The sequence below is a fragment of the Zootermopsis nevadensis genome, unplaced genomic scaffold, assembly GCF_977971745.1.
Source record: "Zootermopsis nevadensis isolate Lab colony 2312 unplaced genomic scaffold, Znev_1.0 Znev_ptg000017l, whole genome shotgun sequence".
In the NCBI taxonomy this organism is placed as follows: Eukaryota; Metazoa; Arthropoda; class Insecta; order Blattodea; family Termopsidae; genus Zootermopsis; species Zootermopsis nevadensis.
In genome coordinates this window covers 12,513,127-12,536,473 of record NW_028259149.1, presented here as the reverse complement: position 1 = coordinate 12,536,473, position 23,347 = coordinate 12,513,127, and the positions used below count along the sequence as shown (strand labels likewise).

Genomic DNA, 23,347 nt, shown 5'->3' with positions numbered 1-23,347 from the left:
GAAACTACTGAACGGTCTTCGACTAAATTTGGTGTCATACTGGAAGTCTACACTAGTTCTTGTCCTTACGTTCTCGCTACTAGAGTTCAAAGTACAACTTTGGCTTTCAGGGATGAGCCGCGTCGAATGTCGAAAGTTATCCAACGTTTCGGCAAATATTGCAATTTCCATCTTCAGGTCACTCTAAAGTATTAATTTGTGTTTAGTTCCAGGCAACAAAATTTATTTCCAGTTCTGTGTCATTTTTCGTTCCTTCGGGAACGTAACCCCCACTTATAACATTACGCTCATGGAAAATAGCGAATCGCTTTACGAAATTTGGCTTCACGAACTCTCTCTCTCCAGAGAGGCGACTTTTTGTAAGAGCGGGAATTGCTTGTACAACGTTCAACAGTTGCTCCAGCAATTATTTTTATTATGACGCCTATATTTAATGAGATCCATCGCATACAATAACGTTAAAGCCATTGGTCCATTGCAACAAACCTTTAGAAGCTTCTTAATTTGCGGGAAGAAGAACTTTTATGGAGTTCTAGTATGAAAAAAGGCGTTTCCCAGTCGACCTTCGTGGCCTTGCTGAGGAAACTCGCGAAACCTGGGTTGGACGACGATGAGGTTGAGTACCTATTTTCTAAACCAAGAAACAGGTAGGCCTGGTGAGAAAATTGTTCCCATGCTAAAACGCCGTACCACGAAGACATACCACGCTCCTCAGCACGAAGCGAAGTCCCGGGGAAAAAATCACTTGTTACCTGTTGGATATGAGACGGCAAAGTGGGCCGTCCTGGACGTCGTGATCCAGAAACCTTGCCAGGAATACCTAGAACATCGACGGTCAGTTCTTTGCTCGCGGGATAGTTGTCCGTTCTCACGGCAACCTAACAATCAGTGCACTACTGGTAGATGATATGCAATTGCCTCTTATTTTAATACTGAACCAGACTGGCACGGACTGCCTACTTCCAAATTCCTACACGATTCATAATTCTAATTTTTCGTCATATAACTTGTGTCATTGAAACAGCATCGTTGTAAGAAGATGCCTACACGTCAGCGATGTTTGGACTGGACTCCTGCTATCAACAACGATTATCACGTTACTCAGCACTGTAAAATATTGACTACTTATTGTGTTCATTATTTTGGACCGATTGTATTTATCGGAAATTTATCGTCGTGTCGTATCGCCGTACAACTTCCGGAGAGAAACAGCTCTCTGTTGACGTTATCATAATTCTCAAACATTTAGGTGTGTTTGCATAAATCATCATACACAGTAGCTTTCTTTGTATATTCAGCCTCAGAATGTCAAAACTTCACATTAACTCCAGGGGTGTGATTGTCATTGGTCTAATGGTGCCACAAAATCGGATCAGTACCTTAAAACAGGCCATTTACGACCTTCGTCCCATCTCATCTGACTCCATACGCAACAGCTCTGAAGAACTCAAAAACGAATCCACGACCGCAGGTAAACGAAAAAAGAATGTCCTCTCTTCTTACGTACCTGCTGAACAAATGCAGTAGTGATACATCGTCCTTGAACTTTAACGATCACGACTTTCAGCCTCAAATTTGCTTAATCCAGCAGTTACTGACGATGCTCTCTCAACTGAATACGTTATTTGCGCCGAATAGTATAACAGAATGAATGTGAATTAGGCCTATGAAGTATAAAGGATGTCTAATGAAGTCATCATCAACTGATCAAGAATTAAACTGTCGCCTGTTCCACCTTCTGCATCCCCCGATCGCCCTGGGTCATAACGCACCAATTCAACATTTTCCACGAGGGACTGAGCAAAATCACGAAAGAGTCCCAGTGAGAATATCTCGCTCGTCTTGGGAATGGGTATCTCTCGAATACGTTGCCGGACTGAACACAACCTCAAGACGTTCGGTACTTAATTTTGGGGTTTGGTGGGTGCCTCTTGCTTTGCTTAGCCTCCTCCCGACCCGACGTCGTCGCAAGAGATGCTGATGGCGCTGATGACCTTCGTCCCCATCACACCATACCTCTCCTCATTCATTTCCCCTCGACAATCTGTTGTCGCGCCACCAGCTGCCGCCACTTGTCATGACATTACAAACATGGCAACCTTCATCCTCACCTCCCTGATCTAAATTAATCACTCTTCAATTGTTAGTTCCTCGCGACTGTCGCTAGGATATTCTGGGGCCCAGTCCACCGTTGGGTTTACCTCAGCAGCACAGGACATAGTTCTCCTTTTGAAGATCGTAGTCGATCAGCTGGATAATATAAATTCTCTGACTTTTATGAAGTCAAACGGTTCATTAGCCTTCCACGTTCGCATGAACGCGACAGCGGACCCCTATTTATTTATTTAGTGTTCTGTCTGACGACAGGTCCATATGAACAGGATCCTTCCATCCTTTTCTCGGACTGGGACCTGTTCATATACGTTCTTGGCAGATGATCCAGAAGTGGTTTGCCATTGCCTTCTTCTGTGTGTGAATGGAGTAATTGTTGGGATGCCACGGAGGAAAACTCCGTGTTGCCTAGACCACGGCCTTGCCCAACACAAGTTATAAATTCGGGCACCGCCGGGAATCGAACCCGAGACCCCAGGATTACAAGGCCAGCGTTCTAACCGCTAGACCACCGTGGCTATAGCGGACCCCTATACTGAATGAAATGAATCCAGTCCACACCCCCACACCTGTCTCTCAGACCCATTTTAACATTATCCTGGTATGTAAGCTTGTGTCCGACTCCCCATTATGTTTTAGGACTAAAATTTCGTGTGCATGCCCAACTCACATTGATTTCATCACTTCAATAATATTTGGTGAAGAAAAGGGTTATGCATCTTTCTTCAAACTTGTTACCTCCTGTTTCTACGCAGAAGCTTTGCAGGTGATCGTGTGTTCATCCAGGAACATCGCATCGAAATCGTCTGTTGCTGTTCGTGAAGCATTGAGCAATTCAATACCAAAACTCTCAAAACACTGCGTCATATACTCACCAGACAGTGAAAATGTCCACATGGCACTTGCACAGTTCGTGTAAGAAAAATTAAATTATATCCCCGCATTAAAAAGACCTGTTGGGAGGAAACCCTGATAACGTATACTGTAAATTGTAAATGGAATGTCCCAACTGCACACATGGTAGCTTATGGAACTGTTCCCTACGTCACTAAAACACGTGTATGTTGCTTCCTATTATGCATACATTCGATAACCAAGGTTACGAAAAGCGCCAACGCTAATGAACTAGAATGATATTACAGAACTGGGTGTCAGCCATTGCCTGGCAAGTTTTTAACCAATGGACTTGCTTCGTGAAGTCTTCACATTGACAATATTTACGGCATTCGAATTACATTTCTCTACGACGATTCCGCTAAACTTTCGGTTGTGGAGTGGTTGGGGTTGGGGTTGGGGGGGGGGGGGGGCTTCTTTTACAGACGAAATGATCTTCGCGTCTCCGAGAGTATTTCAGCGCAGAAGCTTCTGCATGAAAGACAGTTAAATATAAAAAAAATGGGGAAATAAAGCTCTCGGTCAGAAACACGCGCTCTTGAGTGATTCATTCCGGACCGCACGAGGTTAGCAGTGAAAGTCATGCAATCCACAGGTCAAGGCACCAAACCTACAGCGTATCAGCATCACTGTCTCCCATATTTGATAAGGAAACTCAGCTCATGTTATCATGTGTGTCGGTCCCTCTTATATGATAAGGAAACTTGGTTCGTGGCATCATGTCTGTGGATGTCCCCATCAACGTTCTGAATTCATGGATTTTTAACAAAGCTCGATATTGCATTTTTCAGACCAACCCATCTGCGTATAAAATTTTAGCCATGGCAGCTACGCTAACGTCTGAGGTGGGAGCAATAGTACAGTACCTCAATTTTATATAAGAATCTGACACTTTGAATGCCGACATTTCGAGAAACATGCATTTTTTGTTCAAACAGTTCTTCTCAGTTTTAAAAAGAAACCACGGGCGAGTGAATTCTATAAAAATATTGCTTAAAAGCGGTAAGTTGGGCTTGCAGAGTGTGCAAAACCTTGAGATTATGTGTCAGCACTGATTATGATGTAGCTGAAACACATTTTGGTGGAAATTACTGACAGTAATAAACAACTAAGTTGCATAACAATTTATAATTCCTGCTAACCTCCCTACATATATGAAGGTATCTGAAGTAAAGCAGGGAAAAAGTTACTTTCGCAGTGTTACATTCAGTAGGATCTGGTAATAAAGTGACCTAGGTTTGTGATGGCGTTAAAGTTAATTTGTAAACCTGCAAAACAAAATATACTGCACGGTTGGTCAATTTTAACCCTCGAAATTAAATCGTGTGAACAGCGTGCGTGATCATTTTCAAGCTTTTCTGATTCCTTGGAGCAGACGCCTTCTTGAGAAAACGATAAAACCTCAATTGGTCGACAAATTCTCGGCTTTTTATGAAACCCGAAGGTTCATTATCGTGTTCACACGACCCCGCCAATGGATCCTGTCCTCAGCCAGATGAATCTAGATGAAGCAAGTTTGATACCGAGAGATTTAGCCTGAACAAACTAAACGATGCGAGAGTTTAGGAACAGAACCAGGTTAAATTTAAAACTATTTTGCACTTTTGAAAAATTTCGATGATGATATGTACATTAATGGGGCTCGGAAAATTATTAATGAGAAGGAAAAACTTCAACCAAAGAGTGTAGATAATTACGAGTTAAAGCAGCATAAACCATAGTCTGACGAAGAATGCTCCATACTGTTAGTTCAGATGTAGCAGTGGTTGCAGAATCCGTGTTGTCCTTCTTTGTTTTGATCCCTTTATTAATCCTACAGATAAGAGAAGTATAAATCATAAGGCTCCTCCTAACAAATACGCTACTGTGTCATCTTCAGCAGAAGTTGCATGTCCTTAGGCCTGTCGGTCTCGATGTAGTCGGGGACCAACCTGATGTAGGATCTGAGGTTGTAGCGCCGTGTAGTCTGGTAGACATTTACCAGATTTTCAGAAGTCCTTGCTGCCCAGATCATCAGGGCGATTGACTTTTGGCTTGTTTTAGTGTATAAGCGATTATTATTAACATAATCAAATTGCATGCAAAGGTGTGTGATGTCAAAGACTTTTGGGTTAAAATGTGACGAAGATACTAACGTAGCTCGTAAATCACACAGTACTTATATTACGTTCATTAACTAGAACACCACCTTCGCCATTCGGCTGACGTCCTTAACAGCTCAACAGCTAGTTAGTAATGCTTGCAATGGCTTATCCAACTAACGAGGGTAAAGTTCTATATCCTGTTGACTGACTATTTGTTCCTGTCTCAAACGGAATCTGTTCTTTGTTTGTGTTTTCTCTACAATGTTCTACTTGAGGAGCAAATAACTTACTCCTTCAGTTTCTCTTGGGACCAGAAGATTGAATTCTGTGAAAGTTTACTGGATGGAGCCGAGGCAGAACACGGACCAGTGACAAATGTCTGTGAACTTGATGATGAGCCTTTTGGTTTTAGAATGGACGTTGTCATGGAGAAGATGATGTCAAGGACCTCAAAACGTTTGTATCTGCCTACAAATCCTCACGGCATCACAACCCAGAATACCACCATCAGATGTTGTCTGGAAAATTTATTTTATTTCGGATCGGTCCAATATAATCTCTACTTTCCACGGAGCTCAGATTACACGTTAATGGATTTCACGAACACGGATTATCATACAAAAGTTGGTGTAGGCCCACAAAATAAAATACATAGTTCGTTAAATTCTACAATCTAATTCTACTTCACAATGTCCGTCACGCTTTACTGCACGAATGCGCCATTCGTGCGGAGCGGGCATTTTTAAATTTAGTTCTGACGGCGGCGACTTTGGTAGCAAGAAACACAAACAGGGCATTTGGCGGGAGTCTCGCTTCATTCGCCTTAAGGATGTTTTCACATGCAATTCAGCTTGCAAAGAAATGTTATTATGTACTTTCCATGCGATCTGCAAAAACTATGTTGCGATAAACTGTATTACTCTCCCGTAAACCTTTACGGGTCATACTACGATATTTCTTATATTAAACGTTTCAATACGGAGAATATTAGTCAACAAGGTTTTGTAAGATAATTGAAAACTAACTGCTTACATTAATTCTGGAATGCTCTTTACAGAGCTGGACTTAGATTTAAAAACTTTAATTCACACCCCAGTTTAGAAACAAAAGAGTAATGAGACAGGAAATAACTTCTTGTGTAATGAATTTACGATCAGAATAGCGTATCTTGTTCATTTTTGTATTTTTCTTCGTGTTTCTTTTATTCTTGTCATTCAAAACATGAGATAATGACGTTTAAACAGTGTATTCTAAAATTAATCGAAATCAACTACCGTTCATCTTTTAAACTGCATAATAGCTGATAAGTAGCAAGAACATATATTTTGAATAAAATAAATTACAGGCACCAATAGAACTATGTGTTTTACAATTGTCTGGCTGTCATTTCCATGGCCAGCGTACCCGATTTGGTAAACAAAATCTTATTTCATCCGCGTTACCGACAAAAGTAAACATTTGTTGTCTAGTGTATTTAATAAATTACAAGAAACAAAGTCCTATGTTAGTAAAATGATAAACATAGCAAAACCAGTTTTGTCGGCAATAAATTAGCATAGAGACCAGTCAGGTACGCAAAAATTGCAAAAGAAGGCATTTGTAAAATATGTGGAAACCAGTGCGTACGAACTGACACGTCGCCCCACCACAACCGGGTCGTTCACCCATTCGGTCTAGTATTTGCTTTGTAGTACTAGGAATGCTTCGTTATCTTCAGATGATGTTTAGCTAACACCCTACTGGACCAGTCTATACACACAAGAAAGATGTAATTTATGGTGAATTCTATGTACTCCTGCAGCAGAAGAGATACAAATAGCGACCTCGTGTCTTGTCTTTTGCTAGCCCACCCAAACCAGTCTTTGGTCCTGAATCCACGTGTCACCCGCAGGCCACCACGGATCGATCAGACTGCCTAATCTTAACCAAATCTTAGTTAATAATGTTCCCATACTAAACCCGTTCGAGTTAATACTGAGTTAAAAATCGACATAAGGTAGTCCTACAGCTCATTCAGTAACCTAAACTAACTATGCCAACTCTGTGAACCAGAGTCCTTCATCAGAAGCTGACAATCGTTCATCGGGTCGAGAAACCTCACCCCACCCCCCATGAAACCCCAAGGTTCATTGCCATGTTCACAGGAGACCGCCAATGGCTTCTATCCTGAGCCAGATGACTCCAGTTCACGACGCCCCATCCCATTTCCTGAAAATCCGTCTTAATAACTCCAACCTTTAACAAAGGTAATTCAGGTGGTCTTCTACCGTTCAGGTGTTGTGACCTGAATTACATACGTATTTATTACTGTTCCAACGCGTGGCTCATGTCCCGCCCCAACCATTTAGTAAACAATAAACATTAGGAAGCAACTCACTCCACTCCACTGCGTCTTCATCCCTCTTAGTACCAAACATTCTTCTCAGCAGCCCGCTTTCAAACACCCTCAATATGTTGGTGAAATCTGTCGACTATATTGTGTAAAACTGTTCCCTTCAACTCTGTCCACTGTCAACATTATTAAATAATAACAACAAAACTACGTTTCAAAAGCAATATTCAGCTTCCGAAACGTAATTTTATTATCTAATAATTTACACGATCGACAGTCTAAGTGAGCAACTTTACATACCCTCAGTATATTCTCCAAAGAAAACGACATACCAAGTTACTCTCTCTCTCTCTCACTAAAAAACAGACAAAAATTATAGTTTTGTATATTTTAATGTGTGTTTTAAACAGTAAACGGCAAGACAAAAGATTCTGAAACACACAGCAGCAAAAATCCTCCAAATTCTACCCGATGTTACACACATCCTACACTAGCATTCATTTAACGCGGTCTTTATAACTTCCAATATTTTTCCTCCGAGAAGGCACAAAAGGAATTGCACAAACTCACCGCCTCACCCCTCGCTGTTGCAGCAAATACTCACCTGAAACAGAACACAATAAAATAAGAATAGACATGAGGGAAGTGTGCAGTGCGCCTGAACACCACGACATAATCTCAGGGAGGTGGACCACTTCACAGGTCGTCAGCACTTTTTCTGCAGAAATATGGCTAACTAACTAGATGGCTTACCGAACCCGAAGGTTCATTACCGAATTAACCAAAGCCCTCCACCGGACCCTGTCCTGGGCCAACAAAATCCAGTCTCCTTCAACTCCTATCTCCCATAGATCCCGCCTGAGATTATCCTCCCATCTACGTCTAGGTCTCCCCAGAGGTCTCTTCCCCTCAGGCTTCCCAACCAGTACCCGGTGCACACCTCATGCCCCGCCCATCTCATTCTTCTCGACTTAATCAACCTGACAATATTGGGAGAGGAGTACAGATTTTCAAGCTCATCATTATGCAGTTTTCTCCATACCCCATCGTCTTCCCTCTTAGGCCCAAATATCCTCCTCAACACCCGATTCTAAAACACCTGCAATCTGTGTTCCTCCCTCAGAGTGAGAGACCATGTTTCACACCCATACAAAACAACAGGCAAAATTAGTGTTTTGTATACTTTAATTTTCGGGTTCTTAGAAATCAGACGGGAAGACAAAGTATTTTGAACTGAGAAGTAGCAAGCATTTCTGGAATTTAGTCTCCTCCTAACTTCCTCGTTAATATCATTTGGATTTGTTATTGTCGTTCCCAAATATTTGAACTTATGGCTACTCTGATTATTTAACGACACTTCAACTGCCTAAGTTAAGTAGCGTCAGTTATTTAGGAAGGTTATAGAAGGACGCGGTCGTTGCCTGTTTTAAGACACTATTCCATTTGCCTGGAGGAACAGAAGAAAACTATCAAAACTGCCATCAGGATAGCCGGTCTGAGACGAGATCTGAACCCATAAATTTGTAAAACACGAAGACAGAAACGTGACATTCGGTTCAGACAAACACCCCCTGACCCCACTGGGTTGAAAATTGGGTGGCTTCTAAGCCTGGTGCGAAGAGAAAAATCATGCACCTGCTGGGAATCGAACCCCATTCGTCCAGTCCACAGGTCACAAGGACAAATCTACTTAAAACCTTCATTGGCACCACCGACTAGGCATCATTTAATCAACACCGAGTGGGATTCGAAACCGTGAACCAGATATGTAGGAAGCCAAAGATTTTTCGCCCTACTTGATGACTGAATGATTCTTGTGTTGTTAAGACAACGTTTCAGTCTTCGGTGAAGGTGTCGATGTTGGTTTTGTGGGTTGTCAGTGGGCACCAGCGTTTCAGAGGAACATACTGCCTCCATCTTCAGAACTGAAGTTGAAGGCAGAATCTTCCTCAACATCTGGTATCAATCAATAGTCCACAAGGCGCCACAGCCTAGAAAGCCAACATCGAAACGCACTATTAATACACAGTGTGTAATCGTACGTGATGATATTGAATGAGTGCGTAAGCATGTGGAAGGAATCGTTTGTGACCTGCCTCAAGATACTGTCGTGGTATTCGCCTAGGCTGACGAAGTAAAACGAATAAAAACACGAAACAGAAAAGCCTGTAACCTGGTCGAAATACGAACTTGATATATCCAGAAGACTACAGTGTTGCGAGTACATCTACAGGCTCGGTACCATTAAAACAAAGGATCGCTCGCTATCTGTTGGCAATCTGTGAGATCGTTTCTGTAGCACCAACCTTAAAAAAAAATACGAAGTTAATTAGGCTAGCATATGGGAAATGCTACCCGTGGTACTGTTCACTCTGTGTAATCACAATAAGGCATTTTACTTCCTAGGGGTGGACAATTAGCAAGAAACATATTCGAATCGGTTGTGTAGCGGATTTGCTAAAATAATGTTACGTCAGGTAAAATTTCGCGACAGTAAGAAAAAGATAACGTATTAAGGATCATCACAGATATACATCCAATGGTATTATTATCATCATCATAATCACATCATGTTACAGGCTATCTGTCCGTGAACAGATCTAATATAAGCTTCTGGAAAATACATTTGAAATCAATGAAGTGCCATAATAAGAGCTTCCTCAAGACGCGTGCTGTTTCCAGAACGTCCATTTGCTCTGCATTTAAAATTATCGTGATAAGCCCCCAGTTACACTAATAATGTCACCTTCGATTTCACATTCGACATGCCTCTGTTATTATGATTATTAATAACCATCGTTCACTTGTGTTTCACTTCGCTTTGTGTTGCACAGCGGCTTTGCGTTGGAAATATAGCTCTCCTCATATGGAATTGGAGATGGCAGTTCTGGACTCTAATGGAACCACATTCCTGAACCAGAAATCTTTAATCATTGTCCGCTAGCAATGGACCGTTTTCTGACCGGCCTTGAAGGGCATATGAACTTGAACATGGCTGTCAAGCGAGCCCTACCCATCGGTAACGTGTAGAACTGTCTGCAAGTTCATGCCAGATGGCACTTTTTGTTTTCCTCCATCCCAGAATAGTGCACGGCCTTCAGTTTTGTTGTTGCTATTCGTTTGCTGCGCAAACACGTTGCGCATTAGTAGTCGTCGAGTTAATAAAATAGTTATAGCGCATGCGTATCGAGAGAACTATAACCGATTTCATTCATCACTCGTTATGTTTATATTCATTCCCCTTCCATGTATATCTGCGACACAAAGTCTCAATGATTTTAAAACCCTCGCATCCTTTGATCAAGGATTTGTTTAACCCTTTAAAGCCCAGCGGTAAAAATATATTCCGCCTGTTTTAACGGTAATTCTGTGTTTTGCTCACAGTCTACTTGTAGGAGTCGTTGAATCAACAACACTTGTGCTTCGTATACGGGACGTCCCGGGTTCAAATCTCGGCCCGCAGACAGACTACCCTCAGTTCCTCCAGGCAAATGCCAATATAGTGCCTTTAATTAGGCCACGACCGCTTCCTTCCACATCCTTTCCGATTCGTTATTCACTGTCATCCTCTCGATCGACGCTTTATAGTCTAAGCTAAAGAGACGTTAAATAAACTTCTAATTAGAATAAGCAAGAATTATTTCCTATAGCGGCTTTAACAAAGTGATCGTTGTATTGTAGATACGTAAGATTTCTGTTCTCACGGCAGCTATGAAGAAGGCTGGATGTCTTCTGGGATTCTACGCCCTGGTAGTCTACCAAGAGTTCGCCATCATTTCAGAGGCGCTTCCTCCGACAATGATGATGGAGGCTGCAAGCACCTCTGGAACGTCAGTAAGTTTCCAACAGACTGCACAGCGCGCAACATCCCAGAAGACAGCCATCTTCGAGACGTGTTGCGTTTTCTTTGAGGCAGGGTCAGAATGTTCAAAGAAACAAAACATCCACTGAAACTCAACCATTTTTCAAACCTGCAACGTGGCTGTACTGGAAGTCAGAACCGGACTAATGCTTACATGTTTCATTATGATTTACTGAGTACTGAAATTTAATTATCACATTTTCGTTTGAATACAGCTGAGATCATGGTCGAAAATGGCCTTCCTTATTCTTTCCACCGTCTGGTCGAGGTTTTCTCGCCCGAAAAAAAAAATTGTCCTCATCCTTAAGCACCTGATGCATTCTAAATCTCGCCACTGTATCGGAGTGGTCAGGTTCACGTTCCGACCGATTTCCACACGATACGAGTGCTGATAGAGTGGCGAAAAGAACAATCTACCCTTACCGGGAACCGATCCCCGTTCTTCTTCTTCAAGGTGCCTATAGCTTCTTGGAGCATTGGCCTGCTGGACAATTTCCAGCTGTTTTTATACACCTTGTTAGACATTTGTTAGGACTCCTGAGTCACGGGGGCTAGTAGGCCTGGTTGCAGTAGTAGCCAATCAATTTACTGAGCGAGATATTTATGGTCGTACGTTTCCAAAATATGCAAACGAACCTAGAATGAAACACGAACATGAGTCTTGAAGAAAATGACACACGATGCTAATTCTTACACATTTCTTCAGTATGTCAGTTATATTTATTCATTGTTTCTGCAGTTTTACGTGCACATTCATCATTGCAAGCCTTCGGAATAGGCGATTGAATGGTATTCAGTTGGCCAACATCGACTGTGGAGAATTAAGAACACAGAGAGGAATAAATTTTGGGATTGGATCCAAATATTTACCAAATAAATAACTGTTGCGTTATCGCGGCTTTGTGTATGAAATTTTCTTGTGTAGCCTTGCAAAATAGTTTACAAATATAAGTATCTGTGAAAACGACAGTTCATAGTAACAAATCGTAACAGCGTACGAAGCACCTTTGAAATTTATTTGTGTGCAGAATTTTAATATGTTGTCATTTTTGTTACATTAAGTAGTTTAACACACGACATGCTGAGATCTTCCCGGCGAATAATGCGCCAAATTCAATTAACATTTTAATTCTGGAAGTAACATGTCAACCACATTATTCGGTGGGATTTCAGGTTCTCACGGCGGCAAATATGAAGATGACTGTCTTCTGGGATGATGTAGTCTGGTAGGGGTTTACGAACGTTTCAAATATATTTGCTGCCTCTCTGATGATGGAGGCAGTAAGTACCTGCGAAACGTCTTACATGCACGTATGAAGTGCGTAAAGCATGGGGTAATCGAAAGACTGCGTGAACCTGGTTGTCCGCACATTTCTTCTGAAAAGCATGGAACTGGTGTTGGAAGTCTACATTAAAACATCTTCCGCCATTTTCATTTCAGCCTGCATCAAACGTAGCCCTTACTTTGCGTCAAGGTCAAGGGTTCTGATACTTCAACAGATCTGGGACTACAACCACCCTTTCTTATCGATACACAAAAATGTGTAGTCTACTCCAAGGCTTCGCGAATTGCTAGAAATGCTGTTGTAGCCCGGGGGGGGGGGGGGGGGGGCTTTAAAATGGAACATTCTGTACTTATGAGAAGGAAAAATTATGCTTCTCGGGCCACCTACTTGCTTTCATATTATATCAGACTACTACGGCCAGACGAAATCTGTACTTGATTAATATACGTTCTTCCCAGAAAGGAAATATTATTTCGCTTACTATAACTACCACGAAAGAATGATTCCTAAGAAGAAGAAGAAGAATAATAAGGGTCTAATAACAACAACCTTATGTTATGTGTAACCCTAATATTTTTATGGAAACGTTTCTTGGTCCCTCAAATGCACGACAAAAGTCGCGAAACCAACTTAATTAAACAGCATGGTGCATAGTCATTCGAGAAACTGTTAGTCGCTTAGCGACTCAATACATTCCTGCTCTTTACGGAAATCGAAAATTCATTACCGTGTTTACAAGGCCGACACTGGGTTCGATTCCCGATCTACACAAACGCAATGCACACCCTCCGAGCCAACTTCAGTTTTCTTATATTGTTGCGTTCCGGTTGTACTTTTCTCTGCTGCGATATTTAATGACGGCTATACCATCCATACAACGTATTTCCATATAATTAATTCATGGCAATCGTGTTGCGACATCAAATGTCATTTACGGGCCGTTTTTATATCACAAACTAATATAAGACCAACTTCTGTAAACTTCTACTTAGTGACACAACGGAATATCCCATAAGACAGTCGTTATCTTAATATAAGGTCGTTTTTAATATTATCCTTCCTTCCTACGCATAGGCGTTCTAAGTGAAGTTGTTTGTATGACCTGCAGAAAATTAGCAGAATTTATTTCAGGATTTGTGTGGATGCGTGTCCATGAAAGGGAGAGGACACTAAAAAAGACTCAAAAAGTTCTCGAATAAGGAAAGGAAAATATTTTGAAGTGTCTGAACTACACAGATACAGAAGGATACGGTGCAGCCTCTCACTTCTGCTTCCCTTGATGCACTGTATCGTCATAACCTCGCGGATGTGTAATGATGTTACGTCACGTACAGATTCGTATTTGCGCACTTCATTTGATGCTTGATGACTCAACAACAACCAGTGAACGAACAGCAAATATACTTCGCTGGATGTATCGAAACATTCAATTCTGAAATGACACTCCGTTTCACTTAAGTCTGACAGCATCATACTTCTTCATTTTTGTGTAACAAATCTTGTGTTACGTAATATCTAAGCATGTTTATTGCCTCGAATACGCATGCAGTAGAAACCCTCGGTGACCTACCAATAAACTGTGTATGATTTGAGGTTCTCACGGTGGTAAGATGGCTGTCTTCTGGGTCATAGCGCCGCGTAATATGGTAGAAATATACCAACGTTTCAGCGGTCATTGCTGCTTCAATAATCACGGCGATCGCGCTACAACCCAGAAAACACCCAGCCATCTTCACGGTTGCGGTCACGCGCGGTTTCCAAACACGCAGGAATAGCGGATTTGAAGAGGCCAACCGCGACTGCTCGGCCAATGAGTCCTCTGAATATTCTACATCGGAACAACCCACATGGTCTTCATCCATGATAGACCTAACTGAAAAACCCTTCCAACTGAAGACGCCTTGAAAGTTAGCAATCTGCTACCCGCATTGATCATCTTTGGCCTATAGCATGGCGTTCACACATGAAAGGTCATGCTCGTAATCGAAGTGATGATCTCAGACAAATATTCCTGGTATTAAGGGTAGATGGTCAGGGTTCGATTCCAACCGTCGCCACTAATATTAAAAATGAAAGTGTAATAAATCTGTCAGTGTAATTCCAAAATATCGTGTATCAAATGTGTCTCAGACAATGGACGTCATAATATTAAAAACGATCAAGGTATCTGAAATGACGTTATTGACGCAATCTGTACAGTTTACGTTGGTGTAGTGTAGTTTGAGTTTTGTTCATTACTGTTTAATGTTGTCTTAGTTTATAAAAATTACTCTTTGGCGGTGTCAATCCGTCCAAGCTTCAACTGCTGTGACCATGCGTTTAGTTTAGTATCTACTATTTAAAACTGATTCACACTGTACGGACTCTCATCCTCATGATAAATAGTCTTCACTGTTTTTAAATAGCTGTGTTCACACTAAGGATCGCGCTCAATGCAAGGGACAGACATTCCCCCTTATAGAGTGAATCAATGTTTGTATGTGTCGGATTCATTTCCTTGATGCATGAATAACCAGTGAACTTTAAATCAACAACCGAAGAACCAACCAAATATACCACGAGAAGTTCCCAACGAGACGTAACGTTTAATATTCGCATCATTTATCTTGGCGTCGAACAGAACGGTGGCAGAGAGCGACCAAGGTCAGTAAAAACTATCTGCGCATGCGTTGCTGAGTACTATCCACAAAATATTATTTTTCCATTCTGAACAGTGTGCACGAATAGTAATAGAACCAAACGGTACCGCGTAGAATGTTACTTAATCGGAGAATATGTGCATAAATCAAGCCATGACAATGCAAACGCCAAATAAACCAAGACGGACTGTGACAGGGCAATCATTTTCTATTGCTACCTCAGTCAGCATGTTGGCACGTTTATTGACCATTGCAATATTAACCTCTCTGTTTACATGTTGATAATATTATTTGAGTGTGCGATTGCACCACTGACAAACTGTAACTTTCGGAATGAATAGGATAACTCAAATATGTATGATATTTGTCACGCTTTACTGTTCTTATCGTCTAAATCTGTTGCGTGCGTTGTGAAACACGTGAATTTAAATAACTATGTGCTTTTATCACTGCGTATTTATGGGTTTCGTATGATTTTCAGAATTAAACAGCGATTATTTCCACTGAACAGCATTGGCCAGTTGGTCTTTATTATGGATACGCGTGGTGTATATGGAGAAACTGAGTATCATTTGGATCAGTGTTTCTCAACCGGGGGTCCGCGAGTTGAGTAGAGTTGCGTTGAGTTTTGTTTGATGCTGTATTGTAGCACAGAAAGAGATGGAAGGAGCTACTGTGCTTGATGAAATGGAAACTACGGACAGGAAGGGGCTGTGGTCTGCACTACAATGTACTGGCCTTGACGGGTTCAGAGGAAAAAACAATCTCGTCTCGTCTGAGATTCGAACATGATGCCAGTATGATCAATCATAAAGGACTTCGCCTTCCTGTTCTCAAACACCCTCATTTAAATTAGTACATTTATTCATATCGTTGTTAAACAGGTGTATTGGAAGAACATGTCATAACAGTGATAAATGCAATATTGATTAATTTATGTCACATTTCCGCGTTATACTAAATGCTGCATAATAATTACATATAATTTATATGAGGCATTTTTATTTCTTATAGTTATTTTGAACAGAAAGTCAGGCTGCTTGCTAAGGAGAAACGAGCTTGCAGCTGTATGAGGAACCGAAAGATTATTACTCGCACCTGCCTCTCACCGAAACGCAGCTGCGCCCTAGAGCCATCTAACCTCACTCCGTCTCACGACTTGTCTCTTAGCCCCTTCAACTGTCCCGCCAAACTTCGCGAACTCTCGCCTGCACCTCTGTGCTACGGTTCCTTTTGCTTACCAACGAATCGTCTGTACATTCATCGTAAGATTCCAGAAAATGAACCACAATTCTAGGTATTTAACGTCTGCTATTTACATTTTTTTTTATAAATAACTCATGTAAGCTCCTTTCATAAGACGACGTGTTCTAAAAGCAGTTTGCATCCCTCCCTTGGCATGCTTCGTCCGCACGTAGCACGTCTCTTGTAATCCGATAGGGGACAAACAGATGACATCCTTCACTCTGCTGCTACGTAACGTGAACATCAAGGCAGATTACCTTCACCGCCATGCGATGAGAAAAATACGACCAGGGTAGCAATGTCCGTCAACAACTTTCATTAATGCAAAAAGACCAACAGACAGCAGTGAATAAAATACAATCCCCACAATTTTGGATTGCAGTGTGTACAAAATAAAATGTGTATTCTCGTTGGCTGCGGGGTTTAGCAGCTTGTGTCATTTTATAAGTAATTCGTGAGGTGGGAGGCTGATGAAAAGAAAAGAAAGCAAGGTAGACGAAAGCCAGACAAAAAACGTGAAAGAAAATACAGGAGAAAGATGGGAAGGGACAGGCAACCACACAAACAATGAAATGTGTAAGCAGTGGGGAGGGGGGTAAGGAAAGAAATTATAAATTGTTCTCCTTCCTAGCCCAAACCCGTATCTTATTGACGTCATCCCGTTTGAAACTTCCAGAGGGCTGCGGCTCGCTCTGCATTTCGTCAGTGTGGCAAGACGCACGCGTCATTCACAGAAGGTTCAGCCAGTGCACACTGCGTTCGCTTTATATGTGCCTTTCTTGACCGTCACAGATTTACAGACTGAATTGTAATAAGCGCAACGTGATTATGAATGCTACAGAGACATTAGAAAACCTGTCCATGTAATGTCTAGATGTGGGTTATGTATCTGGACATGAACCAAGGTCTGGCAGGTCAGATCTACAAAAGTAAGCAAGGGTTTTAAATAATTCTACCCTACCATATGAAAATACATCCCCACCTCCGGTGGTTTAAAACAATAATTTATCTTTTTTGAGATGAACCTACATCGACTGATATGTAATAAACTTAACATAATTCTCCTGGACACGATTGTGAGAAAAAGTTATTAGGATTCTATCAGCGAAGCGTCTCGAGAAAAAAAAGACGCAAGCGAATTCATAGCCATTAACCAGAGATACTTACAATGTATTTTTTTTTAATTTTTTGATAAAAATGATGCGACTGTTGATTTAAAGTGTTACGAAATAACAGGAATCAGAAGATGCTTGTGCCAGAACGGCAGTATTACCTTTACTGTTCTAAAAGCGGCTGTTGAGAACACGGCGATGAAACTTCGGCTTCCGCAGAAAGCAGAGAATTTATGGACCAGCTAAGCGACAATTAGCTTCTCAGGAAGAACTGTACTCCATGGAGTCATTTAGTAAGCTGCACTAATGAGTGGAACGGAAAGAAGAACTTGTTTTCGGAAGGATCTGAAGAAGGAAAACTTAAAACTGGAGTAACAGACCACCAATTTCTCCATTTTACGTGAAACCAGAAATTTATATTAACACCTTCACAAGGTTTACGGAATTCGTAATTATTACCGACTCCTGCCCTCGGTTGCGGTTTGGAGGCACGACAAAACTCATGCAGCTGTTTTAGCTGCTTCATTCGAAGTGGCGATTGCTAAGGGTTCCCAAAAATAACTCAACTAACTTGATTTCACCACAAATATTCGCATCCTTCTGACATAATGTTCGTCTTTTCATCAGAAAATTTTCCATTCCAGTACATCCCCTGATCGCAGAGGATGGCACATCAGGAATCCTGTTCACAGACTCTCCTCAGATTTCCTCTGCGGTATTGCTCGGTCGTTCCAGGAAATACCTTTGAAAGGATCGCTCTCTGTCCATCGCGCACCTACCCTCTCGTTCGACACTAAACAACAGCCTCTGCCTTCAGTTGACACAGCCCACGCACCACGGTTTTCCACGAATCGTGTCGGGAGCCCAGTTCAAAGGTTGAACGACTGTGCCTGTTTTTTGTCGGCTCTCATGGCGGCAGCAGCACACCACCTGTCTGCAACGACCACCTGTCTGTCTGTCCGTCCGTCCAACATGGCGCCAAGCAGATGCGGGCGTTGCTTACCTGCCGCATAGAGCTGTTCATCGACGAAGATGGTTGTCTTCTGGGATGTTGCGCCGTGTAGTCTGGTAGAGGCGATGTTTATCGACGTTTCAGAGATGCTTCCTGCATCCATCGGCGCAACAATCCAGTGAGAACCTTAAATCTCACATTGATAAAGGACGTTTCAATGTGTTCAGCAATTCGCGCAAATAATCGGTTTTTAAGTATGTTCTACAGTGAATCGTGTCTTTTGTTTACCTGGCTTTATTTACTTTGTTTCTCTCCCTACATCTCATAAACATCCAGGGCTCGTAGAACTATTGGCCACCAGTGACACTGAAGTTATGAATACTCAGCCTAACAGAAGCTAAAATTTGTCAGGAGAGATTGTGAAGTTTTGTACTGTGTTTACATAGAATCTTACGAAGGCGTAACTAATATCTAACGGAAAGAAGAAATCTATAAAAGAGGCGTTATTACACTGTTTTAGCGTCCAAATAGCGTCATAAAACACTTTTTAACAGTTTTAGTGGTGGCATTTTACTGCAGGTGTCCGACACACCTCCCCAAATATTTCTTCTTCTGTGTCCCCTCATTGTTTTTCATTCTCTCTCCTTTTTTCCGTCATTCTTTCGGAAAATAATTTGACATAACTTGTATCCTCGCTCTTCAATGAACAAAGTTTAAAAAAATGAGCGCATAATGTAGAAGTTGCGTCTGTTGGTCTCTCGGTCCTCGTATTTCTCTGGAAATTAACAGAATTTCGATCAAACTTGGTTTTAGGAGTCTATATTAAAATCTGTTTAATTTAGTTCAGGTCTTTACCGGTTGAATATAACACCTGCTGAACAAAAACCTAAGAGTAAAATAGAACGTTATCACTTTCCTGAGGAACATAACGTGTAATCTCGTCAGGAGTTACGAATACTTCACGAAACACAAGATAGAATAACTTCTGACTCCACGTAATGCAAACCGCTTCGATACAGTGCATCTGCATCTGAAATAATTGAACATCGAAACCTATAACTTATTAAACACCGCAAAGAAAACATTTGGAAAATATGTGTAGAGAAATATGGGACAGTATTGACTTATTTAATTGCGTTGAACCAGGTATTTAAATTTTGTGTTACATTATAGGGCCCACCTGTTATTCGGCTGTGCCAAAGTAAGTTTTTAAGCAAGATTATAGGTAATAATTTAAGCAACCTATGAGCTGTTAAGGTTGTAGTTAAGCTCACAACAATATTGCAACACACTGTCTCCATTTACCTTCCGAAGTCGAATATCGTCTAAATAATACGTAAAGATCAAGTTCCTACCGCAAAGAGAACACATTTCTCCATTACAAATATCAAATAGTTAATGTTGTTTAGAGAAATGATCGCTGTTTACTCTGAAAATCATACGAAACACACAAATACACTCTGTTGACAAAATGCAGAGTAAAAAGTGATTGTTAAATTTGGTACATTTAGTTGCCGCTGGAAGGAACGAGAGCGCCTGCAGGGCAACTGACATCGATTACTAAAGAAATGAAGACTTTCAGGGAAAGTTTGAAGTTTGTGTCATGTCATTTCTTCGGGTGACGGAATCTGTTACTTCCGGTCCGGTGCAAGTTTCTTGTCCCCTTAAATCCCGCCATAGCCTCACACACTTCACTATCTTAACTTGGCCGTATATTTGACGATGTCCTTTTAACACAGTAAATGTCTCACTTGTAGTACTGGGACCATATTCGGTCCACAGGATTATGTCTTCTGAGCATTTTATTTGCAACCTCTTGCAAACTTAAGTTCTTCCTTCAAAGTAAGATAGTACCATGTTTGACAATTATACGAAACTGCCAAAACTTTCGTTTTACTTTAAGTTGGTATTCAAGCAAACAAACGAAATGATGATTTGAGGTTTTCACAGCGGTGAGGATGAAGATTTCTGTCTTCTGGTTGTTGCGCTGTGTAGTCTGGTCGATGTTAACCAACGTTTCAGAGGTCATACTGCCTCCGTCATCAGAGTATGAAGATTTCTGTCTTCTGGTTGTTGCGCTGTGTAGTCTGGTCGATGTTAACCAACGTTTCAGAGGTCATACTGCCTCCGTCTTCAGGGCGATGGAAGATTTCTGTCTTCTGGGTTGTTGCGCTGTGTAGTCTGGTCGATGTTAACCAACGTTTCAGAGGTCATACTGCCTCCGTCATCAGAGTATGAAGATTTCTGTCTTCTGGGTTGTTGCGCTGGGTAGTCTGGTCGATGTTTACCAACGTTTCGGAGGTCATACTGCCTCCGTCATCAGGGCGATGGAAGATTTCTGTCTTCTGGGTTGTTGCGCTGTGTAGTATGGTAGATGTTTACCAACGTTTCGGAGGTCATACTGCCTCCGTCATCAGAGAGATTCTTAGTATGAAGATTTCTGTCTTCTGGGTTGTTGCGCTGTGTAGTCTGGTAGATGTTTACCAACGTTTCGGAGGTCATACTGCCTCCGTCACGGCGCAACAACCCAGAAGACAGAAATCTTCAACCGGAATGATCATTTTTGAACAGATGTTTTTGTAGTGTATTCCAACTGTAATTTCATCAGAGACCTAATTTGTTCCCAGGAAATTAAATATTGAAATAGTCTCTAATTCTGACTCATTGCGTGGACTGATATTATCGATAAGCATCTGAATATGAAAAATTTCGATGCAGGGATTCGCCAGACAAACCGTGTCATGGACCTATAGCAGAAGCGCCTCAGTGGACCGAGCCAGGTGATTCTACGCGCAGCAGGTGCACAGGTTGCATACATTTCAGTCAGAACGACTTCAGCACTTCCTGAAATTACCGATAGAATATTTAGGATCTGTCACGACGAAGAACGACACACGAAATTTTGGCTGGAAAGGCACAATTTGCATGCTGCTCTAATAAAATAGAATAAATTCTGTCGGAGAATAGGTGGTCTCGAAAAACTGACATTCGCCGCGTCTTTCTGCCTCTATGTGTCTTTGTGACTGTCTTTCTGCGTGTCTGCTTGTATATTTATTTAATATCAATTCTAACATTATCCTTCTATCTGGGCCTAGGTCTCCCATGTTCTCTCTTCTTTTCAGATTTTTCGACTAAAATTGTGCTTGAATTTCTCATCTCTCATATGCGAGCTACATGCTCCGCCCATCTCATCCTGCGTATTTGATCAGATTAATATTTGGTGGTACAAATGAAGCTCCTCATTATGTAATTTTCTCCATCCTCCTGTTACTTCCTTACGCCTAAGTGCATATATAAGTACAAAAGTTAAGTACAAAACATTGCCCAAAATTAGTTTTGTATTGTTTTGGTACCGAACCAGAAAACGGTAGGATAAACGAATTTGAAAATCAATTTTTAAATTGTACTGACCCACACATATAAAGCGTCGAAAAGTGTTCTTTAATCCTTTGAATCCGAAGCTCGCAGAAATAATATTTAATAATTTATCCCTACGCATCACTTCTCCGTTACAAAGATCAATTGGTTGACTCCCTTTACTGAAAAAATCACAATTTAATCCAAGAATCATGTGAAACTCATACAAATACACTGTGGACAAAATGCAGAGTTGCCGATTATTAAAGCAGTTGGTACATATATTTACCGCTGTGTTTTAAAATGATCAGTACTCAAAGGAATTCATTAGATATTGTCCTATAATAAAAGTTTACCTTGAACAGTGTAAAAGCTAGATGGCGCTGTGGAAACTACAAACATTATTTTTTTATTTAGTGTTCTGTCTGACGACAGGTCCATATGAACAGGATCCTTCCATCCTTTTCTCGGACTGGGAACTGTTCATATACGTTCTTGGCAGATGATCAGAGGTGGTTTGCCATTGCCTTCTTCTGTGTGTGAATGGAGTAATTGTTGGGATGCCACGGAGGAAAACTCCGTGTTGCCTAGACCACGGCCTTGCCCAACACAAGTTATAAATCTGAGCGCCACCGGGAATTGAACCCGGGAAGCACTGTGCCATGAAGGCGTATAGGGGGAGCAGAGGTAAAGCTTCGCGCATTCATTAACCTCGGCAGCGGATAGAGTGAGCGGTCACTTTCAAGCTTCGTTTCCTGGGTTTGCCTCAGGGCCGGTGATGACGAAGAGAAATCCTCTCTCTTGTCTGGAAGTAAGACTCCACTCATCTGGTCACAGCAAGTCGCTTGCAGACGGCGCTACCCGGCTCGTTGCACTCAGTTGTGTATAATTCGCAATTCACCGCGAATAAAGCATGCGTCTATTCAAAATCTCTATCCATTAGATTCAACAGGCATGACACCCACGTCAGGTAAAGGGTCGGTCGATCTTGTAGAAGCACTCAACACGATACAGCTACAGAGACGCCTAGCTAAGTCTGTAGTAGACGTCCTTCAACAGTTGATTAAGAAATTCCTTGTCATGGTATGAGAATGATCAAAATTATTTTTCATTTACGACTATTTTAATATTATCCTCATGTTCCGAGGTTAAGCAGTCTGTTCAAAGGAGGTTGCCGAACAAGATAATGTGCCCCACCTCGTACCGAGCACTGGTAGGTCATGGAACGTTTTGCGCAAGCCACGTCCGGTAAAGTGGATGACTCAACTTTTTGGTGCCGGTGCTCGCGACATACTTGGAATATTAATCGTGTACGCGGCACATTAGGATCAGAATACAGACTTGAAATCTGTAACAGGCGTACACCTGTTTTTAGAGACCTCCCTTGACCAAGTTCCGCGCGTACTAGGTTTTTCTTAATGTCACATTTTCCTGAAATAAATCTGTCAATTCGTAGCGGCACAACCTGAATT

General features: G+C 41.5%; 1 protein-coding gene across 2 annotated transcripts in view; it reads right to left on the bottom strand.

Annotated features, from left to right (window-relative positions):
• The window catches only part of shn (zinc finger protein schnurri), a 111,321-nt gene that overhangs the window by 47,084 nt on the left and 40,890 nt on the right, over positions 1–23,347 (bottom strand). The window lies entirely within an intron of this gene.